General features: G+C 42.0%; 1 long non-coding RNA gene across 1 annotated transcript in view; it reads left to right on the top strand.

Annotated features, from left to right (window-relative positions):
* Positions 1-24,308, top strand: part of LOC115096574 — a 37,036-nt gene extending 12,728 nt beyond the window's left edge. Inside the window, exons 2-3 of the long non-coding RNA XR_003858108.1 lie at positions 7,527-7,579; positions 24,126-24,308. This is a non-coding gene — a long non-coding RNA (uncharacterized LOC115096574). The remainder of the gene's footprint in view (positions 1-7,526; positions 7,580-24,125) is intronic.
* Positions 24,309-24,680: the final 372 nt, after the last annotated feature.

The following is a 24,680-nucleotide window of genomic DNA, read 5'->3' as shown; positions in this document are numbered from 1 at the left end:
GGAGTTAACCCTTTCAGTAACCCTCTTAACAGAGGCATGTACAACAGCGCTCCTTTAAAGCAGAGTCTCTTAACCTTTTGTATGCCAGAGACCGGTTAGCTACCTTCCTTACAATCGCACAGACCGGTGGTGTTGGTGGGGTAGGGGGATGGATATACTTTCCCTTTCCTAGATGGTCTTTAATCTCATGGGTCAGCCCCCCAGTCTGTGTCATTTTAAGAAAATTGATTTTTCTCAAGTTGCTTTTATTTCAAAAGCCTCTCTCTCTAAAAAAGATCTCCCTCTCCCTCCAGGCCATGGAAAAAGAATCCCTTCCTCTATCTTTCCCTCCCCCCCCCCCCCCCCCCAGCCAGCCAGGAGTTGGTCATTAAAAAAAAAAAGAAGATAAGAAATCCCTCCCTGTCTCTCCCTTCCCCCTGCAATTTATACCCTTGCTCTGGGGAATATCCCCCCCCCCCCCCCCCCCGAGGGAAGCAACCAGAGCTGAATGTTAATGAGCTGGTGCGAGACCGCTGGCCCATGCTGGCTCCGTAGCATTCAGCTGCAGGTGCTCCCGCAGGGACTGGTCCTAACTGGAAAAATAAAGGTCCACAGGGCAGGGCGGGATGGGGGGAGGGAAGGTTTCGGAACAATCTCTGCTGGCTGCATCCTCCTCATCCTCCTGCAGTCATGGTGTCTCTCCAAGGACTGGCAGAAATGCCACCGGGGATTGCTGGCAGTGCAAGGCCCAGTGCTTGAGAAACACTACTATAGAACATCACTGGGATGATTCTGATCTTCATAGCACTGTTTCTCCAGTGACTGCTAAATAAAATGCTGAAAAGGGCCCATTCCTTTTTTAAATGCCTTTTTTTGGGGGTTGCTTTTTCCAGACCCATTTAGATGTGAGGGATAACTTTTAAAAAAAAAGCCTTAGCTGCTGTGAACTGTGCAGTATTTAAGAAATATGCATGACAATTGATAATATTTGCCCTATTGAACCATTGATTTTGAAATTGCTTTTTTTTTTTCAATGTAAAATTTATAAATTTAATATACAATTCCTAAGAATACATTATTGTTAAACAATGGAATCATGTCAGCAAATAGAAACAAGGTATAAAAAGGCCAAAAGAAGAAAAAAAACCCCTTCCTGCACAAAAATCCACCATATAGAAGGCAGAGCAATCGTAAAAACGTAGGAAAACGGTTAACAAACCCCATATAAAAAAAGAGGAACATATACTCTGGTAGAAACAACACCTAAAAGTTCTCAATATTCATACCCTAGAGCAGGGCTTCCCAAACCTGTCCTGGGGACCCCACTGCCAGCCAGGTTTTCAGGATACCCACAATGAATATGCATGAGATACATTTGCAATAATGGAGTCTCGGTATATGCAAATGTATCTCATGCATATTCATTTGGGTATCCTGAAAACCTGACTGGCCGTGGGAGTCCCCAGGACAGGTTTGGGAAGCCCTGCTCTAGAGGAAAGATGGGATCGGAGAGATCTGACAGAGACATTTAAATAGAACTGAAGTATATTGGATAACATAGATTTTTCCTTATTGATAAAAAGAGTTATCAATGAAGGTCTTGCAGATTGGTTCTTCTTTTTATTTAAAATATCCATGCAAATGCCTTATAAAATTATCAGGGGTGAGATATATATTTTTTGAACCTCAACACCTTTCTCTGTTTCCCTGTGACAAGTCATTATCTACGATTTCAGATGCAGCTTGATTGTGATGCAATTTGATTTATTCCGTGTCTTGCTCTATCTAGCCTTATGCTCCTTTAGCATTATTTCCTCTGAGTTTAAAACAATGACTGGATCTGTATTACACTTAACCATTGTAATTTTTTAATAAGTGTGCTCCTTTAATGCAGTTTTGGTTAACTGCAGTGCTTCTGTGCAAGAGTGGTTTTTCTTGTATAATAATGGTACATTTCAATAAAGAGAAAACTAAATACCTCCAAGGTATCAATGCACAGGAGATGGGTCACTTTCAATGGAAAAAGGCTGTCTAATGAGAGAGTCATAGGATGAGGGTGAAAGAGGGTGGTCTCGGGAATAATATAAGGAAATCTTTCTGTACAGAAAGAGTGGTGGATGCTTGGAACAGCCTCCCACTGGAGGTGGTGGAGACCAAGAACAGTATCAGAATTCAAGAAAGCATGAGACAAGCCCAGGGGATCTCTCAGGGAATGTGGGGACTGTAGAGATGGGCAGTTAGCATGGACAGACAGATGAGGCGGGCGGTATGGTCTTTTTCTGCTCTCACATTTTTATGTTTAGCAGAGGGAGAAAGAATGACAATTACCACTTGGGTTTTGAGGCTAGTCAAGACAAGTAAGAGTTAAGACAAGTAAGAGTCATGACAAGTAAGAGTCTGTGAGAAGTGTACTTACTGTAGAAAAGTACTTAGGATTTAAAAGAAGTTTCAAAAAAGGTGAGTTTTAAAAATGGATTGGAATACAGCTAGAGAGGGAACCTGGTGCACTGACTAGCAAGTCTATTACAGAGCACAAGGTGGAGAGTGTGTAGTTGGGAGTTGGCAGTGGAGGAGAAGGGTCCAGTTAAGAGCAACTAGCCTAATGAATACAGTTCATGAGGAAGGGTGCAGGGAGAGAGAAGAGAAGAGCAATGAGCAGCTGCAGAGTGAATGCATTTGTAGGTGAGCACGAGAAGCTTGAACTTGATGCAGAAGCGGAGGGGGAGTCAGTCTAGCAACTTGAGACAAGAGGTTATGTGGTCATAGCGACTTTGCAGATAGATAAGTCACACTGCAGAATTTTGAATAGATTGCAGTGGAGAAAGATGGTTCAGTGGGCGGCCCGCAAAGAGCAAGTTGCAGACCTTTAAGCGGGAGGTAATAAGAGAGTGAATGAGCATTTTGGTAGTTTGCTCAGAAAGGAAGAGACGTATTTTAGCAATGTTGAAAAGGAAGAACCAACACACTTTTGCAGTTTCGAAATGTGCATCGGGAAGGAGAGAGAGGCATCGAAGATGACCCCAAGGTTACGGACCAAAAGAACCGGGAGGATGTGAGTGCTCTCCATGGAGACAGCTGGTGGGACCTGGGAAACCCTGCCAGAGCTGCCGCTTCCAGCATCTGCAGCTCCTCTTCTTTGCCACTGGGCCATAAAACTAGTACAGTAAAACTTGTAAATTACAACTTTCCAGTAACGACAAGATGTTCCTTAGTGTGCAAAGTACACAAGTGACATCAGGGTATAGACTACTGAATATAGACTGCTTTATTCTTTGTTTCTTAGGGTATGATTTACTAAGCTTTTCCCCATACATATAGAATGGGAGAAAAATCTTAGTAAACCAATCCCTCAGTGCTATAAAATAAATACCACACACAAAAAAAGCTTCAAATTTCTAAGAGCTTGCATGCCAAGAGAGGCCTTGAATGAAAGTCTCCTCACTCTTTTTCTGTGGTGCTTTAGGCTAACCATTATTCAAGCCTTTTCCCCGATTGCATCTTTCATGATGTGCTTAAGTGATTTTAAATTGCTTTTGTGATTTAGCTTCATGTCAACCACAAAAAAGTGACCTAAAGTGTATAACTGTAAAAAAAAAAAATGTCGTGTGAAAGAAATGAAAATTCTAGCCTCATCATCTGAGGTTATGATCATGGGGCTGCAGACACAGGCGTCTCTGTGCTAAAGCAGGGGGGGGCCAACTCCAAGAACCACAAACAGGGCTGGTTTACAGGATATCCACAATGAATATGCATGAGATAGATTTTTTTTTGGGCTGGTGGTTTATTTTTTTCCAGCTTCCTCTCTTAGCACAGGCCTTAGGGGCAGATTTTCAAAAGCTTTAATCGCTATCTTTGGGAGTTAGCCATTTAAATCCCTGCTTTAAAAACTTTGACCCAACTGGCTAAATTTAACCCCTAAATTCACATGCTGGCCAAATCCAAGTGGTCAAAAAGGGCAGCTCCAAGGGTGTTCCCAGACTGGGCTCATAATTTAGTAGCCATTTAGTTCTGAGTCTCAGTTTAAGAGGGCACCTCCAGTAGTCCTGAAGCTACTAAGGCAAATTCTGACTGGCTTGATGTAGGTGAATTTTCAGCTGAAAATGTCCCTAAAGATAACTGGCGAACCAGTTTTCTTCGCTAAAAGAGAACCAGATAAACAGTTATCTGCTCTACAGCTCTTTGAAAATTGACCCGATTTGGGTTTTTTTTTTACTCTTGGTTGCTCTAAATTTTTCTTTTTGACATCCGTATCAGGAGATCTCTCTTCCAATGGTTTCTGTCAGGCCTCCTGGCCTCAGTCCCCTTTTTTTCTCCTCAAGCTACCTGTCTGAAAAACTGGAAAATTCTGGTAAAAGGGTCCCATTTCAGCACTGTCGGATGACATCACCTATCTGTATGACTGGTGGGCTGCTGTCTTCAGGGAACCCCCATTTTGTTCTCTCTGCCTTTTCCAGATGTATCTGGCATTGGTTTCATCAAGGCTCAGACAACTGGATATGGTGGATTCTGATGAGAGGAGAGCAGCATTAGTAAATGGTTAAAAATATGCCCACAGAAGGGACAACTACATTGGGTAGGCACCTGCTAGAATGTTGAAGAGCTGCTCTTATAAGAAGAATGCTTTTATGAAAGAAATTCACTGTACTGTTATTTAGGGATGTGCATTTGTTTTATCCAACTGGATAAAAAGTGATGAGTGAGTCGATTTTCAGTTCATTCTGAATGGAATGCATAAAAAATGGACTCATTCTGGAAAAAAAACCCCCAAGCATTAATTGGATCCTTCAGTTAGGTAAATAGTGTGCACTAGCAATGGCACACACTGTTTACTGGCTCTCTTGACTCCCTGTGACCCCCTTCTCAGCCTCACCACAACCCCCAGCCCATGCTTACCCCTCTCATAGAGGTCTCCTAGATAGAAAGGTGCAGGAGTAAGTTCCCAGTGGCTCCTGCCCCCACTGGGTCCAGTTGTGTTTTGCCATGATATTTTAAGGTCTATGTGGGACCCACAAGACCTGCTAGCATAAGAGGCAGAGAGGAGGATGTAGCAAACAAGACAGTCTTTAACTAAAAGACAAACTCAAGAAGGTACAACTTTTCAGGCTCTTGGCCTGGCTCCGTAGCAAAGAGTGATTTACCCTATAGTTGCATGCAGAGTTTCCAATACCAAGCTGCTGCTCAACATGAGCGTCCAGCCAGGATTGGTTGAAGGTGCTTCCACAAGGAAGGATAGCTAAAACCCTATAAAATAAAGCTTTCTGTTCTTTGGCTCTTTGGATAGTGACCCTGAGAGAAGCTTTCCATGCTCTGGCTCCCTCTCTACAATTTGAACCAAAGAAAGAGCTTTATGGACAAGCGGAGTATGGCTGCATGATTCAGGGTCCTTCCCCTACTCTTTTCCTGTCCGCTTGCTTGCTTTCTCTAGCAGAGGCTTGATTTTGTGGTTCACCAGCACATCTTCCTTGCTAGATACCTGGAAGGGAGCGCTGACTCTGTCACATTGCCTATGCAATAAAGCTTAATGGGCTCTTTAAGCACCGTTTCTGCACACTAAAAACAGGATGCTATGCAGTAAGGCATTAATGTGCATGTTAAAATGGTCCCTCAATGTAGTAACATATATGTGCTTAAATTAGCATGTTCCTGAATGTATATGGGGGTGCACCACATGCAAATTAGGCCTGTAAGTAACACAGTGTGCTCCCTTCAGATGCTATTTATCATGGGCTCATGTATGCCAAAACTTTAACAGGTGCTTTGGACAGGTGTTACATTTTTAGCAGATCCAGTGCTGGGAAATCTCATGAGCTAATCAGCCCAAAATAAAAGGGCCAGATTGCATGGGGGATTTTATCCTCTCCCCCCCCCCCCCCCCCCCCCCCGTAACGGCTTCCTCCAACACCTCTGACACAAAAGTAAGGGATCTCTGAGCTCCTGATCCACCTCCAACTCTCCCCACCCCCATAAAGAAGGGGCCTCTGAGCCCCAATATCCTACCTGTGATCCCCATCCTTTCCCCAGAATGACTCTGCTTACATCCTACCATATCTGATGCTGGCCAGAAGAACATTGGGGAGGGAAAGAATTCCTCTATTCCTGCTGTTGTTGATTTTAAAAATGGTATCAGTTAACCTCTCATGTACAAGCTGGGGCTCTGAGTCCCTCTTACTTTGCAGCTGGGAAGCGGGGTGTGTGTGTGTTTATGTGTGTGTGTGGGTGTAATATGTGCTTGTTGGTGTTCTGAGGGCCTCAGGGGGCCTTTGCACACTATGCAGTTGGTAGTATGTTTGTGTGTGTGTGTGTGTGTGTATGAGTGCATATAACCCAGTTTTATGTGCATTAATGGTCCTTTGAAAATTCACAAGGGGGATTGTCTGGTAAGAGTATACATGAAACCCAGAGTCACGTGTACTTTTACCAGCACTCACAAGAGGCATTCCAGAGGATGGTGCGAGGGAATGGAAAAGATGTATACACATAATTTTGATTTTCAAAAGTGGGCACGTAAATCTACCTGCATAAAGTTACCCCTGCTTTGAACGGAGTATAACTTCTTGCATGTAAACCTATGCTGAGGATAATTTTCAAAGGCATTTCTGCATGCACCCACAGAAAAAGAATTTTTCAAAGTTGCCCTCCTTGCATGTGTGTAAAATTGTGCACATAGTGCTACTAGACGCCTAGTGAGAAGATGCATTCCTGGGGAGGGCTTACACTGAAAACTATATTTTTGACTTTTCCAAAGGAAGCACATAGGTTTTTTTTTTCCTCAGAGAAAACTACCCACACAAATTAGCAAGTGTAAATATATGGCAGGTAGCTTTCCTGAGGTAATTTTCAAAGTGAAAGCATGCTCGTATTTTCATTTTCAAAATCAGGGCAAAGTCCACCTGTAAAAAGTACTCATGGATTTTGCATTAGTGTGGGCATTCAGATTACTTCCTTTGCATTTTATTACTCTTCAGTACCATGGTCTGGACAGCTCCTGTGACACACACATGGCCACATCATAATTAAAAACGATGTTCATAGTTTTCAAAGATGTTAATAATGGTATTGTGTGTTTTTCTAGTGAATAAAATAGAATAAAAATCACTGATATGCTGTTTAGTCTGTTGGTTGGCAGGGCTAGCAGAAAAGCCAAACAGTGAATGGCTTATCCTAGTCTGGTAGCCATGAATGCCTTCCCTCTATTGTAAATTTGAAACAGATCAGCACATGGAAAGAGCTGATGCAGCTAGCACCTATGCTGAAAGCACTCTTACTAAACTGAGGATGCCTTGTTCCAGGCTTGTGAATTTGGCTTCTTTTTGTATTGATTTATTTACAAAAAATCATATAAAACAACTGTACAAATTCTCTGACTAAACATCATCAATACAGCTTTACTTTAAAATAACAGTCATCTTAGAAACGTTAAAGACTTTGTGATATTTGTTATATATCAGCAACTCTTCATTTAATAAAAATTTGAAATTACTGTGAGACAGTCTGTGTCACAATGTATATGGGTCTATTTTCAAATGAAATGTACTTGGTTCTTTCAGATTGGATACATTTGAGTTACAAGGATGGATGCAAAACTTTCATCATGTCTATGGTAAAGTTTGCTTCACTGCAGCTGTGTATATAGAGTTCACATCTGTTAATGCACATGTTCCTCTGCATAGCACAGATGTGAAAGCTTAATTTTTTTCTAATTAGGAACATGAAGTATCTTATTTTTGTTTCTCTTTTTAATAATTGTGATATTAACAGTTTAACATTATGCATTTTGTAGCACTTAATTTGATCAAGTTATCTGTTCCCATGGTCTGCTTCCTACGCAGGTATAGCTATACTGAATATTAGCTCGTTATGTTAACTGTGAGTGCTGAGACATCACAAGCTCCAGAGAATTGCTGCCGGGGGCATCCAGGTATCTTGGGTCATCTCATTTACGTTGACCTGACTTCACCATACCTAAATTAAGAAGTGGCACTTGAATTGCTTGCAGAAGACAAAGGGTTAATATTAAGTGGCATATTAAAGCAGCACCATCTGACATATTAAATATGACCAGTAGGGAGGGACATGCATGAAAAAAAAACTCAGTTTGGTTTATTTCTCTTTGCTTGTCATTTTTTGTTGTTTCCTTTATTTTGGTTCCTAAGTTCAGTTGTTTATTTTGTTATGCCATATAATTAGTTTCCATTAAAGTCAGTATGGGAAACAATGCATCATATTTTGAACATTACCATTTGGATTTTCTACCAAAGTTTAATGGAACTTGAAGCCAGTCATTGGCAGCAAAGGAAACAGCAGTCCAAGATGCTAAGAGTGGTGCAAAGTGGCATTGACAGTGGCATGAGAAGCCCAAGGCACTGTGAGAGAGGCAAAGCAGCCCAAACAGAGGCAAGAGCACCCCAAGGTACCAAAAGAGGGGCAAGGAGCACCAAGAACAGTGGTATGACCAGCCCAAGGTACCATGAAATGGGCAAAGCAGCACCAACAGTGATATTATGAACAGCTCCTGGCATTATGAGAGGGGTAAAGCAGCATCAACAGTGGCAGAAACACCCTCAAGGTTCCATGAGAAGGGCAAAGCAGCTCAAACAGAGGCATGAACACCCCAGGGCACCGAAAGAGGGGCAAAGGCCTTCAGCAACAGTGGGATCAGTAGCCCAAGACACACATGAGAAGCAAAGCATGAACAGCCCAAGGCACCATGGAAGGGCCAAAGCAGCACCAACAGTGGCAGGAACCCATCATTTCCACCTGGCTGCACTCTGTACCTGGAATAGTCTTCCCAAGTTAGTGCATCATGCTCTCTCTTTTGCCTTATTCAAATCCAATCTAAAAAGCCATCATTTTGAGGCTGCCTTTGAATCTTAACTCTTGATTATTTCACTTACATCCTTATTGATTTAAATTATTTTCATAATAAATGAAATTTCCAAAGTCTTTTTTGCCCTGTATGTTTGTCTTGATTAGATTGTAAACTCTACTGTTAAGATACTGCCTCTTATTTGTTTTTGTACAGCGCTGCATATGTTGAGCAGCTCTATAGAAGTGATAAGTAGTAGTAGCAGTAGAAACACTGCTATGACAGTGGGCATAGATAGCCAATAATCTATGCCCACTGTCAAAAAAAACCATAAACACTTCTCAAAAAAACAAGCAGCCTTGGCTCTCCAATGAACTCCGTACCCAGAAGCAAAATCTAAGACGGAAAGAAAAAGAATGGAGGAAGAATCCCAATCCCCATTCTCTAACCTTATACAAAGCCGCTCTCCATCAATATAGAACGGCAACACTTCGAACAAAAAGAGATTTCTATGCCCACCGTATCCACGACATGATGTTTGACGCGAAGGCTCTTTTCTCTTATGTATCAGAACTCACCAAAACTGCTCCCCCTACTATCCCAGATGAAACAGCCCAATCAAAAGCCAATGATCTGGCTTTGTTCTTTCAGAATAAAATCTCCAACACTCTTGCTAGATTACCTACCAGCCCAAATTTATTGCCTCTGGACACCTTCCATCTACCGAACACAAACATAAGCTTGGACTATTTTGATCCCACTTACACTACAGAGGTGGAAAATCTGATAAAAAGAATGAAACCTTCGACCCACCCTCTGGACCAAATACCTTCTAAATTTCTGATTCTTATTCCAGAATACATCTCCAAATACTTAGCTGACATTATCAATTGTTCCCTCTCACAAGGAATATTCCCAGATGCTCTCAAATTGGCCACCCTCAAACCTATACTCAAAAAACCAAACCTGGACCCGAACGACCTTAATATCTACCGCCCTATATCTAATCTCTCATTTATAGCTAAGATTATGGAGAAAATTGTAAATAAGCAACTTTCTAACTACCTGGAAGACAATAATATCCTACATCCAACACAATATGGCTTCCGAAAAGATCACAATACTGAAACCCTCCTCATCTCACTCCTCGATCAAATTTACATTGGCTTTGATAAAGGACAATCGTTCCTATTAGCCCTTCTCGACATCTCTGCAGCCTTCGATACTGTAAATCATAAAACACTTCTAAATCGGCTATCAGACATAGGAATTGCAGGATCTGCTCTTAAATGGTTCGACTCCTTCCTTAGCAATAGAGGCTATAAGGTTAAAATTAACAACAAAGAATCCTCACACACTAACGCCCCATCTGGAGTCCCCCAGGGTTCCTCCTTATCACCCACCTTGTTTAATATTTACATTCTGCCTTTGTGTCACTTACTCTCTAATCTAAAACTTAAGTTTTATATATATGCTGACGATGTTCAAATTTTAATTCCCATATCTAATTCACTGGACTCAACACTCAAGTTATGGAACTCTCACCTTCAAAAAATTAACCATCACCTTTCAAGTCTCAACCTCGTGCTCAATACTTCCAAGACAGAACTATTGCTAATCACTCCAGAAGGCAGTCCCCACCATCAACAAATGCAATCTAACTTACAAATATCCCATGCTATAGATCTTGGAGTCATAATTGATAGCCACTTGAACCTAAAGCAATTTATAAAACACACCACAAAGGAGTGCTTCTACAAGCTACAAGTTCTCAAAAAACTCAAACCGTTCTTATTCCATTATGATTTCAGATCAGTCCTCCAAGCTATTCTGTTCTCCAAGATTGACTACTGTAACTCCATCATGCAGGGTCTCCCAGCCTCCACTATTAAACCCCTCCAGTTGCTCCAAAATGCAGCGGCGAGAATTTTGACGAATACCAATCGGAGAGCACATATCTCTCCCATTCTAAAAGATCTCCACTGGCTCCCAGTAAACTTCAGGATTCTCCACAAATCACTCACAATTATCCATAAAAATATTAACCATCATACCTCTCTTGACCTGCTACATCCTCTCAAATTGCACTCGACGGCCAGACCTTTAAGGGATGCATACAAGGGATCCTTATATGTTCCTCCTATCAAAAGTGTACACCACTCATACATTAGAGACAGGATATTTTCTATCACAGGTCCCTCCATCTGGAACTCCATGCCTCCTGACCTCAGGCAGGAAACTTGCCTACTAACTTTTAAAAAGAAACTTAAGACATGGCTGTTTTGCCGAGCCTTCCCTGCCACTAGCCCAACAGCCTGACTAAGAATTGTTCCACCACCTATGTAAATAAACAAATGCTAAAAAGTGCTTATATGTTATTATGAGGTCGGCTCCCTGCCTCCCTCCCATACTCTATTGTATTTAGTACTTTGTCTTCGTTCTCCCACACCTTTTTTCCTACTCCCCGTTAAGGCTTCCTTGTTATAATGTAACTTTATGCTCCTTTTAAAATGTCTCTTTGATTGGTTATTGTTACTTATTAGTTTGATGTAAACCGAGTTGATTTGATTTGTATCAAGAAAGTCGGTATATAAAAGCCTTTAATAAATAAATAAATAAGTCTCTGTGATAAGGGCAAAGCATCATGATCAGTGACCTGAAGGCAGAAGAAACTCTTAAAGAGGTCTTTAGTGGTCTTGATATGATATTGGGCCTGGGTATATGGGCAAAAGACTAACTGAATCATCTAATAGCTGAAAGATGGTGAATTTAATATCTCTGGGCAGGTAGAAGCCAGAAAAAATCTCTGGAGGTGGTCCATAACAGTCCTGACATGAAAGTCATTCCTTGGACCTGTGTATAGGTGTGAAAAATTATTCAAACTACCTAGTGGTGAATTATGCATGTTCAGGATAAAGTCAGAGGAAACAATGAAGAGGGTCTGTAACAATCCTGATATTGATTCCCTATGGCATCAGTGAAGGAAGGAGCTGATGGGGTCAGGTTTGGAGATTGACTTCTCCTTTGCTGTTTCTCTCTTGATGCTGATTGTTGTAGTGTTGGATGGGGCTGCAAGCATGCCAGTCTCCCCTGAAAGCACTAAGTAAGGACAAAGGACACAGTAACTATGACATCAACATTCCTAAGCATAGTGTACAGAAAGCAGCAAGCACAATAGGCAACACCTCAAGGCACAGAGTAAGGGGTAAGGAAAAAAGTAGAGTAGCATCAAAACCGAAAGCACGAGCATCAAAACCGAAAGCAGCAAGCACAGAAATATCAACACTTCAGGGCATAGAGCAAGGGGTAAGGTAGTAAGAAAGCCCCAAACCATGGAGTATACAGGGAGGCAGGAAGGATACTGGTATTAACACCAAAGGTATAAATTGAGGGGTAAGGCACAAAAAAAGTGACATTAAAACCCCAAGGCAGGGATTGTAGTGATGTAGCAAGCACAGTGGTCAACACCCCAAGGCATACAGTGAAGAATAAGAGAGAAAAAAGAGTGTCATGAAAACCGTAAGGTATGGAGTGTAGAACAAGGCAGCAAGCACAGTGGTATCAACACCACATGGTATAAAGTGAGGGGTATGGTAGGAAGAAGCGTGGCATCAAAACTCCAAGGCAGGGCGTACTTAGTGAGCCAGCAAACACAGTGGCACAACACTGCAAGGCATCGAACTAAGAGAGAGGCAAGGTGGGAGGCAAGGTTGGACAATAACAGGATCCTAACAACATAGGAAGGTGCAGAACCAAAATAGAGACAGTGCAGGAGGAACGTGCTTGGCAGCAGAAAGAACTGACAACATCACAGCAAGGTGCTGAATGTAAAAAGTGAGGGAATTAGTTCAGCATAGCTGTGTACTCAGTCCTCCTGCCATTCACATGGAAATTCAGTGAAACCCAGCAGAGGGAGATTTATCTTCATGAAGACTAACTTTTCCATCAGCTCTGGTGCCAGCCAAGGATGATGTGTATTTACAGTGTCCCCTGCCATTGAGAATATAGTACATGTTCACTAGGTACACTGGTTGGTGGGTAGGAAAGGAAATGCTGAGAGATCTTTGCAAAGTCCAGCCAAACCATGGTCTTGTTGCTCAAAGGGTTCTGTGGCCACGACCTCAATGGGCTCTCCAAGGTACCATGTGATTGATATTTTTGTAGGGGTATCCTTTGTTGGGAGGGGATATTGGTTTATGCAACCAACTGCTGAAGCTGTGCCTGTGGCAGGGGAATCCATTCTGCAGAGACCTTGGTGGCATGGTAATAAACATGAGGGAGGAAATGCTGACACTATGGGGAGTCCATTCTTTCCTCTGCTGCATCCCCACTGCTGTAGTCACCAAATTTCCTTTTAGTAAATCAGAGTACTGGACTGGAGGTAATACAGTTCATGTAAGAATCCAGCTGGGATTGGGGTTTGAGCTGCAAGGAGAGCATGAGTACCACCACCTCTGGTGCCAGACCCTGTTCCTGTTGGAAACCCTTTCACTTCTTTTCCAGAATATTTATTAAGAGGATGACTTCAATCAGGGTTGCTGAACTCAGATCCTCTGTATCATCCATGGTTTCTGGACTTGTACCACCTATGTCATGTTTAACCAATCCTAATGCCCCAGGGGGTGATCCATACCAATCTTGATGTCCAAAAGTCTGATATTCCACTAAGCTTTGCATCATCAGACAGATGGAATTCCATGTGGTGTCTGCATCCTGAATAAGCTGGTGCAGAGGCACCCCTGCATCTTCCTTCTCCTCATGGACCTGTTACCCACCTTCATGTACTATTTAAAATGCCATGCTATTTCCAATATCTCTCTATCAGCTCCTACAGGTGCCAGGTACAGCAAGTGTGCTAAGCATCAGATTCCCTAGCAGTCCCCATTACCCACTGTCCTGTGTAATGTTCTTGCCATGGTCTGTAAGAAAATAAAGAGGAGAAATCATGTGTTTCAGGCCTAGCCACGAGTCTTCTGTCATCCCTCCTTATCGCTGCTAAGCCATGAGCCAAGGTATGGCTCTGGTTTATGGCCTAGGTGGGCAGCTCAGCCCACCTATTCCTTGCTGTTGCAGCTCCAGAAAAGCTGCTGCCTGACTCTGCTTTCCAGTTGCAACTACTAGGGAGAGGTAGGTATGTGCAGTGTTCTAGCTGGTTCAGAGGTTGCTGATGAAATGGATGCTACTCCACTGAGTCCACTCCACTTTAGCCATCTGTGCCTGCATCTGGATAAGGAACTATCCAGAGAAGTGCAGCAGTCACTTTAATCCCACATTCCCAGCCACCTGCAGGGGCTAGCTATCCAAGGCAATCATTTCCCTGATGCACAGTGTCATCACCTTCTATGCTGCCTGCCTGTTGTTTTTACAAATGATACTGCATATCACTGTTTGAAAGCTGACTCAATACCTTTCCTTTTTTTTTATTTTTTAGCAAAATAATGTGTATTCTATAACCAGTTACAAAACACAAATAACTCAAAACAGTTTCAAACTAACAGCTAACACCTGGGTATGCAGATCCAGATACATGTATATTTGATTATAAATGCAGCCACTATAAAAATACAAGTTATAACACACCTACAGACAAATCTTTCTATTTAATGATTTCTCAGCACACGTGGCAGCCAGGAGAAAAGAAATGGCATCTTTCTATTCTGAATTGCAACATAGGCAGATCAAATTCTCGGGGGGGGGGGGGGGGGGGGGTGTTTCCAGCAAAACTCCGAATCCAACAGAATAATTGGGCATTCTTTTATAACTCAAAAGCTGAAGTCGCTTCTTTGGTGAGTTTGTTGTTGGCTGTTCTGGGAGAGTGAATACCTTTCTAATACTGTTGGCCTTCCAACAGTGAATGCATTCTGCAAAATGCTGATTCTCTATAACTCTAAGGAGCTTACACACCTGTGATGTATTGCAGAATCCCCTCACTGGTTCTTTGGGTGCTACTGCTCGGACCGAGCTTGAAAGCAGACAAGGAGATAAAAGACCAGGGGCATCTCTCCTGCTCTCGGCTACCTGCTGTTCCTGGGAGGTGCTCATGGCCCAGGCAATTTCATGTACTGCCTCTATGGCTAGGCTGTCTACCTGTGGATACTCATCAGATATCAGACTAGTAACCCAAATCCTCCTCACCTATTAGACTTTTAGAAGGTAATTTTCAAAGACTTGTGTGGGGTTTCTGTGTATGGAAATGGCATTTCTGTGCCTAATTTTCAGAGGGCCACAAGTAGCCATGTATTTCCACTGCCCTACAAAAAGGTAGCCATGGAGAAAGAAGGTATTCTGAGGGTGCTACAGGACTGGGTCAAAAAATGCATGCGCCCTCACCTATTTTATAAGCGTGCATACGTCATTCACATCTGTTTACATCTATGCTTTTTATTTCCCTTTATGGTAGCCTTTAGATGAGGTGTCAGTACATAATCAGTGTGCCTGTGAGATTATAGCCTTCTGAAGAGGTGGGACACCTCTATGGGCAGAAATGGCAAGGTGATACCATTTGCATATATACGCTCAGAGGAGAGTTTGGTTAACTTAGCAGATGTCAGCTCCATGTAAGCTTTCAGCTACTCCAGCCATTCTTCCTCATTCAGCCAAAGGCATTGATCCTTTTTCTTCAAGTTCTCAATCTGATAATACAAAAGGGCTACCGAGTGGCCGGAGGGCTACTTTTGAGACCAGCATTGCATTGCTGGGTCTCACCGGTGCATGCAGGTCCAGTGGAGGGCTGAGCCTGCCTTGCTTCAGTTCCTCGATGTTCCACGCCTTGATCCCAGTCCAGCCTTGTCCCAGCTCCAGCCTGTGCTTGAACCCTCTTGCCTCCCACGGTGTGCGTCTTGGGGCTCCTCCCTGAGCTGTGCTGTGGCCCAAGGCCTCACATTTCCTCTAGAGCAAGCGACCGCACCTCCGCACTCACAACACTTAGGTACACTATCGAAAATGACTCTCCTAATACCTTTCTCTCATTCTTCCGATCCCTCTGTATCAGTGTGTTCTTGAAAGATCTGCTGCGGACGCTTGTTGGAATGAAACAGGGAGGGCTGTGCTGGTTTTAGCTGATGCCTTTCTAGTACCCATCCAGTGCTGCTATCACCTTTCACTGAGTCTGTCATCTTCTGCCCCTGCACCATGCAAACAATGGAGATGGGAGCAGGTGGTGGCTATTCTGGCTTCTCACCCAACCCTGCATTTCTAGCTGGTTCCCTCCCCCTCTTTAAAAAAATTTCTGTTGATTTTAGCAAGGGAGGAGGGACTTCTAGCTATCACAATCCTGCGCCTTTCATCATCACCACTGCTACTTGTGCCGGCTCCAAGTCTCTCTGGAAGAAAAGCCTTTCCTCTTCCTCTCCCATTGCCACATTTGCCTCTTGATGCCATTGACATGATAGGTTAGGGGTTTTTAGAGGGCCATATTAGTTCATAACTTAGCGGACAAATTGCACTTTTTATTATTCCCACCGCATTCACTGGTTCCAAATAATCCAGCCATGCTGTTATTTGGATTAAAATGTAGCTGGATAAATCAGAGGTGCTTCCAAGATTTCTCTGTATAAACTGACTAACACATGCACAGGTACCATTGTACCCATGTACCATGCTCCTGCAATTTCTGCAGCTGGGGTTAGGCAGGGGAAACTATCCGTGTCTACTGAAATATTCAAAGGACTCATATCTGTTTCTTCCCTGACCAAGTTATATCCCCCAGGAATGCCTTCATTTAACATGGCTAAGTATAGCCCCCTAATGAAATGAGGTGGCTAAAGTTAGTCACTATGCACGGAGCAATTTTCACCTTGCAGGATCTAGCCAGCTAACTCCTCAAAGGTGAATTTTAAATGCCTGAAGTTGGGCTCGCGCACACCGACTGTATTTTAAAAAGCACCTAGATACATGTGTAAACATGTAAACATTTATTATGTTTACGTGTTTTATGTAAAGCCTGTTGCTGCGTTATGTTTTATTGTAAACCGAGGCAATGTTCCAAACGTGCCACGGTATATAAAACCCCCGAAATAAATAAATAAATATATATATATATATATATATATATATAATATATATATATATATATATATCTAAACCCCGCTGTGCACACATCTGAAACGTTTCCCGAAAGTTGTGGGGCATGGGCATGGTCTGGGCAGGACATGGGTGTTTCGGGGCTTGGCAATGAGATGTGTACGTAAATAATTACTTGCCCCGGCGAGCGCCGAGGTCCTTTGCTTCATAACTTTACTTCTGTTAAGAATGACATGTAAGTCATAAAATAAAAGGACTGAGCCATTTCTGAGGGGTTTAAAGGGTCCGGGGTAACCGTGGGGAGTATAAGGCTATCAAACCAGGGGGGGGTTGGAGGGCCTACCTGTTAACTGGGCGAACTGGTGTGAGAACTGATAAACTAGCAATGGTGTGGGCATGCGCCCCTTTTAAAATTCCCTGATTTATGTAGTAGAAGTGGGATTTGTGCACCCATTGGCATTGCCCACTTAAAATTTGGCACACACATATTTACATGGTCAGGCTGTTTTATAATGTGCGCGCATATACGTGCGCAAGTTATAAAATGATTGCATCCCTGGGCGCGGGCCAATGTGCATCTGTGAACCAGTTTGAAATTTACTGTCCCTGTTAACCAGCCAGATCCCTTTCAAAGTAGTTCTCCACATGACTAATTGAAATCTGCACCACGTTTCATAAGAACCACTTAAGATCTGATAAAGAAACACTTAGAGGTCTATGCGATAAATTGTGATGTGAAAGGCCATTTAGCACATTTTAAAAATAGCATGCTATGCACTAAGGGCCAGATTTTCAAAGGGTTACGCGCTTAAATCGCCTTGCACGCGCCATGCCCATTTTAAAAAGGCCCATCGACGTGCGTAAAGCCCCAGGACGCATGTAAGTCCCGGGCCTTGCAAAAAGGGGCAGGAAGGGTGTGGGGCGCGGGCAGTCCAGGGGCAGGGTGGGGCGGGGTCAGGCTCCCGGCACAGTGGCCATATTTGCCGCTGTGTCGGGGATCGCACACCGGCCACTTGCACCTGCCCAGAGGCAGGCGCAAAAGGTAAAACAATTTTTTGAGGGGGGTTAGTGTAGGGCTGGGGGGGGGGGGAAAGGTTAGGGGAAGGGGTGGGAAGGTCAGGTTAGGGGGAAGGGAAGTTCCCTCACAGGCCACTCTGATTTTGGATCGGCCTGGGAGAGAACAGGGAAGGCAGCTCGGCTCGGCGCGCGCAAGGTGCACAATTGTGCAGCCCATTGTGCATGCCGACCTCTGATTTTATAACTTGCGCGTGCCTGCGCGAGCAAGTTATGAAATCGGGTGTACATGTGCGCGCACACATGTACACCCCGTGCACCTGTTATAAAATCTACCCCAAGGCTTCAATATGCATGTTAATTCAATCCTCCAACACATCAACCTGTAAATGCTAAAATTAGTGCTTCCCTGCATGTATACGAGGGAGTGTCATATATGCAAATGAGGTTTTCCCAGGCATCAGGGTAAATAACATGCTTTGTAGCTCTCCACTGTCTATTTACCCCAGGCTCAGTAAAAGCAAAATTCAGAGACAAACCCCTGCCTAAGTGCAAAATCCATGGTTATATGACCTTAATGATCATAAAGGTTCATGGTTATATGACCTTAATGATCCTTAAGGAAACACAAGCACACTTTCTCTATGAAAAATGTCCATGGGAACAAAAGACACATGGGCTTTTCATCTGTTGTTTTTGTAATTAAAATTTCAATGGAAAATAATGCATGTAGATTTGAAAGACCAATCCATGCACGTTAGTTTCTCCCTTCAGCCTAAATGTGCTTCTGAGTACACCTCCTCTGGCTGAAAGTATGCATGCTTAGGTGAACTGAGGGAGGGTAATATTCAGACAGTTTATTCAGGTGCATCAGTATTTACCTCGGTAAATGGTTTGAAAGTTGCACGTCCTTGCTTCAAGGTAGGTGTTAGATTTTTATCGTGCACGCTGTGGCCTGAAATTCCCCTTTCTAATTGGCCCTTTCATTTTGGGCTGGTTAGCAAGGGGATTTTCTCACCCTCTGATCTCTGGCAAAGAGAAATACCCCTTCCCCGATACCCCAAGCACCATCAATGTTCTTGACCACCTGCACCCTACTTAGCAGGGACTCTTCCCAATCGTAACACCCCAGCATAGGCAGAGACCCCCCTATTGGTCAGTAATCCCCTCAGTTTATGTGTGAATATTGTCTTTTGAAAATCAACAGGGGGGGGGGGTGTAGGTGTTCTTGGGGGAGGAGTTCAGGCAGAAAAATCATTTACATTCATACTTTTGATGTTTGAAAGTATTCAAATGCACCCACATGTTTTGCCCCTGCCGTTTTTGCAGATGGGGTTAGGCAGGGGAATCTACGCAGAATATTGCACCTTCTCCAGAGCAGGTGCACTTTCTTATGACCCGTGAACACACATGGGCCAGCACTACCTGAAAAGTTTCAAAGCAGACTAATGTTCAGACTGCCGAACATCACCCTCAGAACTGATTTTGTTAAGCTGCAACCATGAATGGTATCCTTTATGCCTTCATAAACTGCAGAACAAACGGCATGATGTCCTTAAAATGAATGTGTCAATTAAATTAACGGAGGCTAGTCCGTGAATCTTTACTACAGCAAGGTTTGTGCTTCATTTTGAAAGGTAACACGGCTTGAGGCAACACTCTCCAGATCAAGGAATGTATTCTTACTAGGAGATTCAGAATTCTCTTTAACACGGTCCACTGCAGTACTTGCTCGCCAGATGGGCCTCACTGATGCCACATAACAAGAATCTGTATTGATTCTATCATACAAGCATGTCTAAGTCTGCTAATGTAGAAACTGAGATAAGAGAGACCACATACGAATTTCAGCCAGACATGAACCCCAGCTCCCTCCTTATACTCTTGAATCACTACTGCATTCATCAAATTAGGCAGTGCAGTTCAGCTGAAGGCCCACATAACACCGCTGTTATCGTTATCTGTCCAATCCTCATTCCTATTCTGCCAGAATATCTGGAAGGAATTCCATAGGGACCCAACCGCAATTACTTGTGTGATTTAATTGGCATTATCATTTTAATGACTTGACAGAGATAAATCGCCCTTTTGACTAGGGCTCTATTTGTGACAGTGAAGGGAAGAATGGATAACTTCTTATTTTAAAGCAATGACCGCCATTGTATCTTAATTATTATTAGGTCTGTTTTAATTAGCCATCTTTCTTGAAAAGTGGTTTAAGAAACCCAATTGATGACTTGATAGCTTGGGAATAGCACATTGACAATTTGTTTCTGATGTAGTGACTCATCCCCCCGTCCATCTCCATATTCCCACAGAACAGGAGTAATGATGCGTTAGGAATCGCACACGCACAACTCGAGGATCAGTGATATTAATTCATTTTCTTTTTTCTCCTGGGAATGATTGTATCAATGTAAATAGATTTTATGAAATTAGTGTTGAAAAATCAAATTTTTTTTAGACATCTATGAAATTTGGAGAAATGCAAATATTGAATAAATCTCCGTGGGACAAAACTGAATATCTTTTTTTTTTTTTTTTGTAGAATGAGATAAAATGCTGCATCTTGAATTTCTCCCATTATTCTGTCATTTTCATGACTCGGGAATTTTTGCATCATTGAAGCTTTAAAGATTAGAACCCACCTAGAATTCTCAGTATTTGAATTTCTCAAAATGCTAATGAAAACAAATGCCCACTCATAACCCCATTGTGATGCAATGTATAATTTGCATGTATATTATTATTGTTATTTGAATAGTGCAATCAAGTTTATGCAGTGCTGTACAGACACATGTGGTAGCCAATCCATACACATAGTGCAGCAGCTGAAGACCTTTTTGAGTTTACAAGTGCTAAAATCAGTGGCATATGCTCTTGTCTTTGCAGTCCTTGATTACTGTAATCTTATTTATTGAGACTTCCCAGGCAATTTGATTTGGAAGTTTCAAGACACGAGAATCAGATGTTCCACTTCTCGCGAAATTGCATTGGTTGCTGGTTAGGCTTCAATGTAAATTCAGACTTCTAGTACTTACTTTTAAGATTTTGCAGGGCTTGGGTCCACCTCATATGTCCAAGCATTCACTAAGAAATACAAATTTACATTATGGTCTCCAACTTTAACTTCCCTCAGTCAAGAGTTTTTGACATGTTAAGTTACAAAATCATTATTTCTCAATGACCACACCTAATTTATGGAATGATCTTCCTCTTTTTATCAGAGAAGAAACTGATGTGATGTGATTTTGGCGTAAAGTAAAAACTTGGCTGATGACAACGGAGCTTCCGAATTAAATTTGGGAGTGGTTCAACGTTTTGAAATTATGATTTCGGCATAAAGTAAAAACATAGCCATTATGAATTGTGCTTCCGAAATAAATCTGGTAATGGGTCAGCACTTTGGAAAACCCTAGACATTTCATGCTTGAAAATTAGTAGAGTAAAAATCTGGATGTAGGATCAAAGAAGATCATAGGGCATGACAGAAACGTTTGTTTTATTAAGTGGTTGTTTTGTTTATTTTATTTTATGTTATGTTTTAATTTGTTTTATTATTTTAAATTGGCTATGTACATCATGTTGGAAACTTTTATTGTCAAAACTGGAAAGCAAGTAATAAGTTTTATAAATAAGTAAAGTAATGAGGCTTATTGATTGTCACAGAGCTAGAATAGTGGACAGAGTCCAACTGAAGACAGGAGAAACCACGTGAGCGGAAGCAGGGTATGGTGGACAGGCAAAACAGCATAACTATGAAAATTAAAAAAAAAAAAATCTTCATCTGTAGATGTCCCAGCTGAGTTGCAGGCTCCAAGGAAAATAAGTAAATATATTTTATACTCACCTCCCCTTTTTATCTGCAAATTTACTATAAACATGGGCTCTTGAACAAAATTATCCTTAGCTCATTCTGCACTGACTTGAAGTATAATCAGTTTGTGAAAGTTAGTGTCAAATGTATCATGTTAGTTCAATTAAAAAGTATCACCTGCTTGTTGACCTTTATTTCCATATATCAAGTACACTAATGTGGCAACCACGTTGCTTTTTACAGGCTTCTATTGAATGTTTCAAATGTAGAATGCAAGGATCATTTTAAGTTGCCCACACCATAACAATGTAGGTTATTCACAGTTTAACTTTAGCATTGTTTGCTTTCTCAGCTCCACTGGCACAAAAAGGCTGAGAAGATGAGGCTTGTTAAGCTTGTAGAGGAAGCTGTAGAAATAAGGGTCAACAAACAAATTGTCAGTGCTCTTTTGACTGTATTGCTTTAGTCCAATAAAGGGGGAAGGGGTGGGTTTTAGGTTGTAAGCTTGCTTGTTGTGTAGATATATTTTCTATCTAAAATAATGTGTGTAGAGTTGAAAGTACAATTTAACACGTGAACATAAGAAGTGCCATGCTGGGTCAGACCAAAGGTCCATTGAGCCCACAATCCTGTGACTAGCAGTGGCCCATCTCAGACAGTAGCTCCAGTTTCCCATGACACATGGTGGGTTTCCTGGAATCACCTGTTTATGAACTTCTCTTCCAGAAACTTGTCCAAATGCTTTTCAAACCCAGCTATGCTTGTAGCTGTGACCACATCCTTGACAAAGAATTGACTGTGCGTGCTATTTTCCGATCTCGCCCAAAACACACCTTTGGAAACATCTTTCCTCAATGCAGCTAAAAGTATATGCAGTTCAGTACAACAAACATAGCATTGAGAGAGTATTTTATTTAAAAAAAAAAAAAATTAACCCACGCAATCCCATGTTCTTGGCAGTGTACAGCATAACATCTATAATACAAACAGGCGCAAAGTCTGCTGGCACTTTTTATTGGAACACTTGCTGCTAATCTTCAAAGAGAAAGTATGTGCATACATTTGCTTTGAAAATTCAGGAAAACTGACTTTGTTAAAATAGGGAAGTATCTCAAGGAGTTGTTAGGTGGATGGGAAAATCTAGGGGAAGTAGAAGAGTGGGCAAAACAAAAAGAAGGTATTACAAAGGCAAAAAGCGTTTCTGACAGGAAAGCAAGTAAAAGTAAGAGGAAAGAGAGGTGGCTGTAGTTTACTTCTAAAGAAGCAGCTAAAACGGTAAGGGAGCAAAAGTTAGCATTCACAAATTCCAAGAGATAGCAGAAAGAGGAAGACAGGCACTGGGGAGAGTTGGTCTGGGAGGAGGAGCTGGAACCTACAACATGCTTTTTGATCACAAAAAGTATGTGCATAAATTAATCTGCACAAGTTACCTTCTCAAGAGGAGGGGCCGATACTTAGCCACTATCCAGCTGCACAAGTTAGCTGGATAAACTTAGCCAGCTAAGTTGGCCGAGATATTCAACAGCATGACTGCACCACTGAATATACTCAGCAATCTTATAGTTAGCCAGATAAGTTTATCTGGATACCTTTAGGACACCCAAATAGCAGTCCTAGACTAAACCAGCTAAGCTGGGGTAACACTGAATATTGGTAGCTGTCCAGCTAAATTAACCAGACACCCTTATCCCACCCCTCACTTAGTCTGCGCCCGGATATTCAAATGGTACCATTTAGCCGACTAAGTCCAAACTTAACCAGCTAATTGGCACTGAATATTGGGCCCAAGCTGAACTTTGAACAAGTGAATCTATGCATGTACATGGCTAATCACCTATTGTAAAGGAGTATAGAGGAGAAAACCCTAAATCACCTTAAAGGCCCTGATCCAGAGATCTGGCCCAGTCCACCTTAAACCTAAGACAGCAGGACATCCTGATCTGGGCAGAGGTCTCTGGGAAGGTGTAAAACTAGTCAGGCCCAGGAGGAAAAGGAGCTCCAGGGGAGAGAAGGAAACCTAAAGAAAGAGAATACTGCTGAACTGCAAAGAATAGAAAAGAAGTTTATGCAAGATTTCTGCCAGCCGGAATCTATTCTCTTGCTCTCTTATGATCACTCACTTATGCACATAACTTTGCTTTGAAAATATTGGCTAAAGTCTGAGTGTACAAGTTATATGCAGACTTTAGCCTTTCTCGCACGGTTATAAAATTACTCTCCTTATGGACAAATACTTTATTGTGTTTCTTTTCACAGATTCTGTATATAGCAAATAACTTGGTGTTTCTTTTGTAGACAATGAACGTCATGAGATTTAAAAATGACACATTAACTAAATGTGAACTTGGACTCTCTAGGTCTGGTTTAGGTTGAGTGCTTGGCAGCTCCATTGCCTTTTTGAGTTCATCAGCTATTGTGAAAGAAGAGCTTGTGAACCATTGACTTTCTGATAATAATCCCATCACACTTCTGTGTTCCGCTTTACAGACTGAGAATCCCGTGCTCTGTTATAATCCTTCTACCAGCTCTAACTTGGATGGAAGACAGCACTGAAGATATTGAAAGGACAAATGTCTCAAAGGCACACCCCTTCATGCATTACTTTGGCAATGCATAGAACCTGTCATGCCAACGATATTTCTTTACTCTAAAAACATTACCCTCTCAAATTCCAACATTATGGCCTATTTTCTCTTTTATTTTCCTATAAAAAGTGATATTGTCCCTCAATAATGCTTATCTGTTTGATTTCTTCATCCATCAGTGTTTGTCTTTATTATTTCTTGAACTGGTGCAAGTTCCAAAAACATTAGAATAAAATGTCCAAACTTTGAAACTGTTCTAGTGTTGGCTCTGGAGCACCTAGATCACAAAGCAATTGAGCCTTTTTTGTCTGTTTTTATAAAATTCCTGTTGAATGTTGCATGTAATAAGCAAGAAGCTATCAGTCAAGCACAAATCACTGGAGAGGTTAAGGTAAAATCTAGCTACTTCTTCTGATGTTATTTTTGGGCATCCAAATGCTTTAGATTCCAGTGTTCT

Source organism: Rhinatrema bivittatum, chromosome 8 (assembly GCF_901001135.1).
Source record: "Rhinatrema bivittatum chromosome 8, aRhiBiv1.1, whole genome shotgun sequence".
NCBI classification, from domain to species: Eukaryota; Metazoa; Chordata; class Amphibia; order Gymnophiona; family Rhinatrematidae; genus Rhinatrema; species Rhinatrema bivittatum.
The sequence above is the reverse complement of the archived record's forward strand: the minus strand, read 5'-3'. Positions and strand labels throughout refer to the sequence as shown.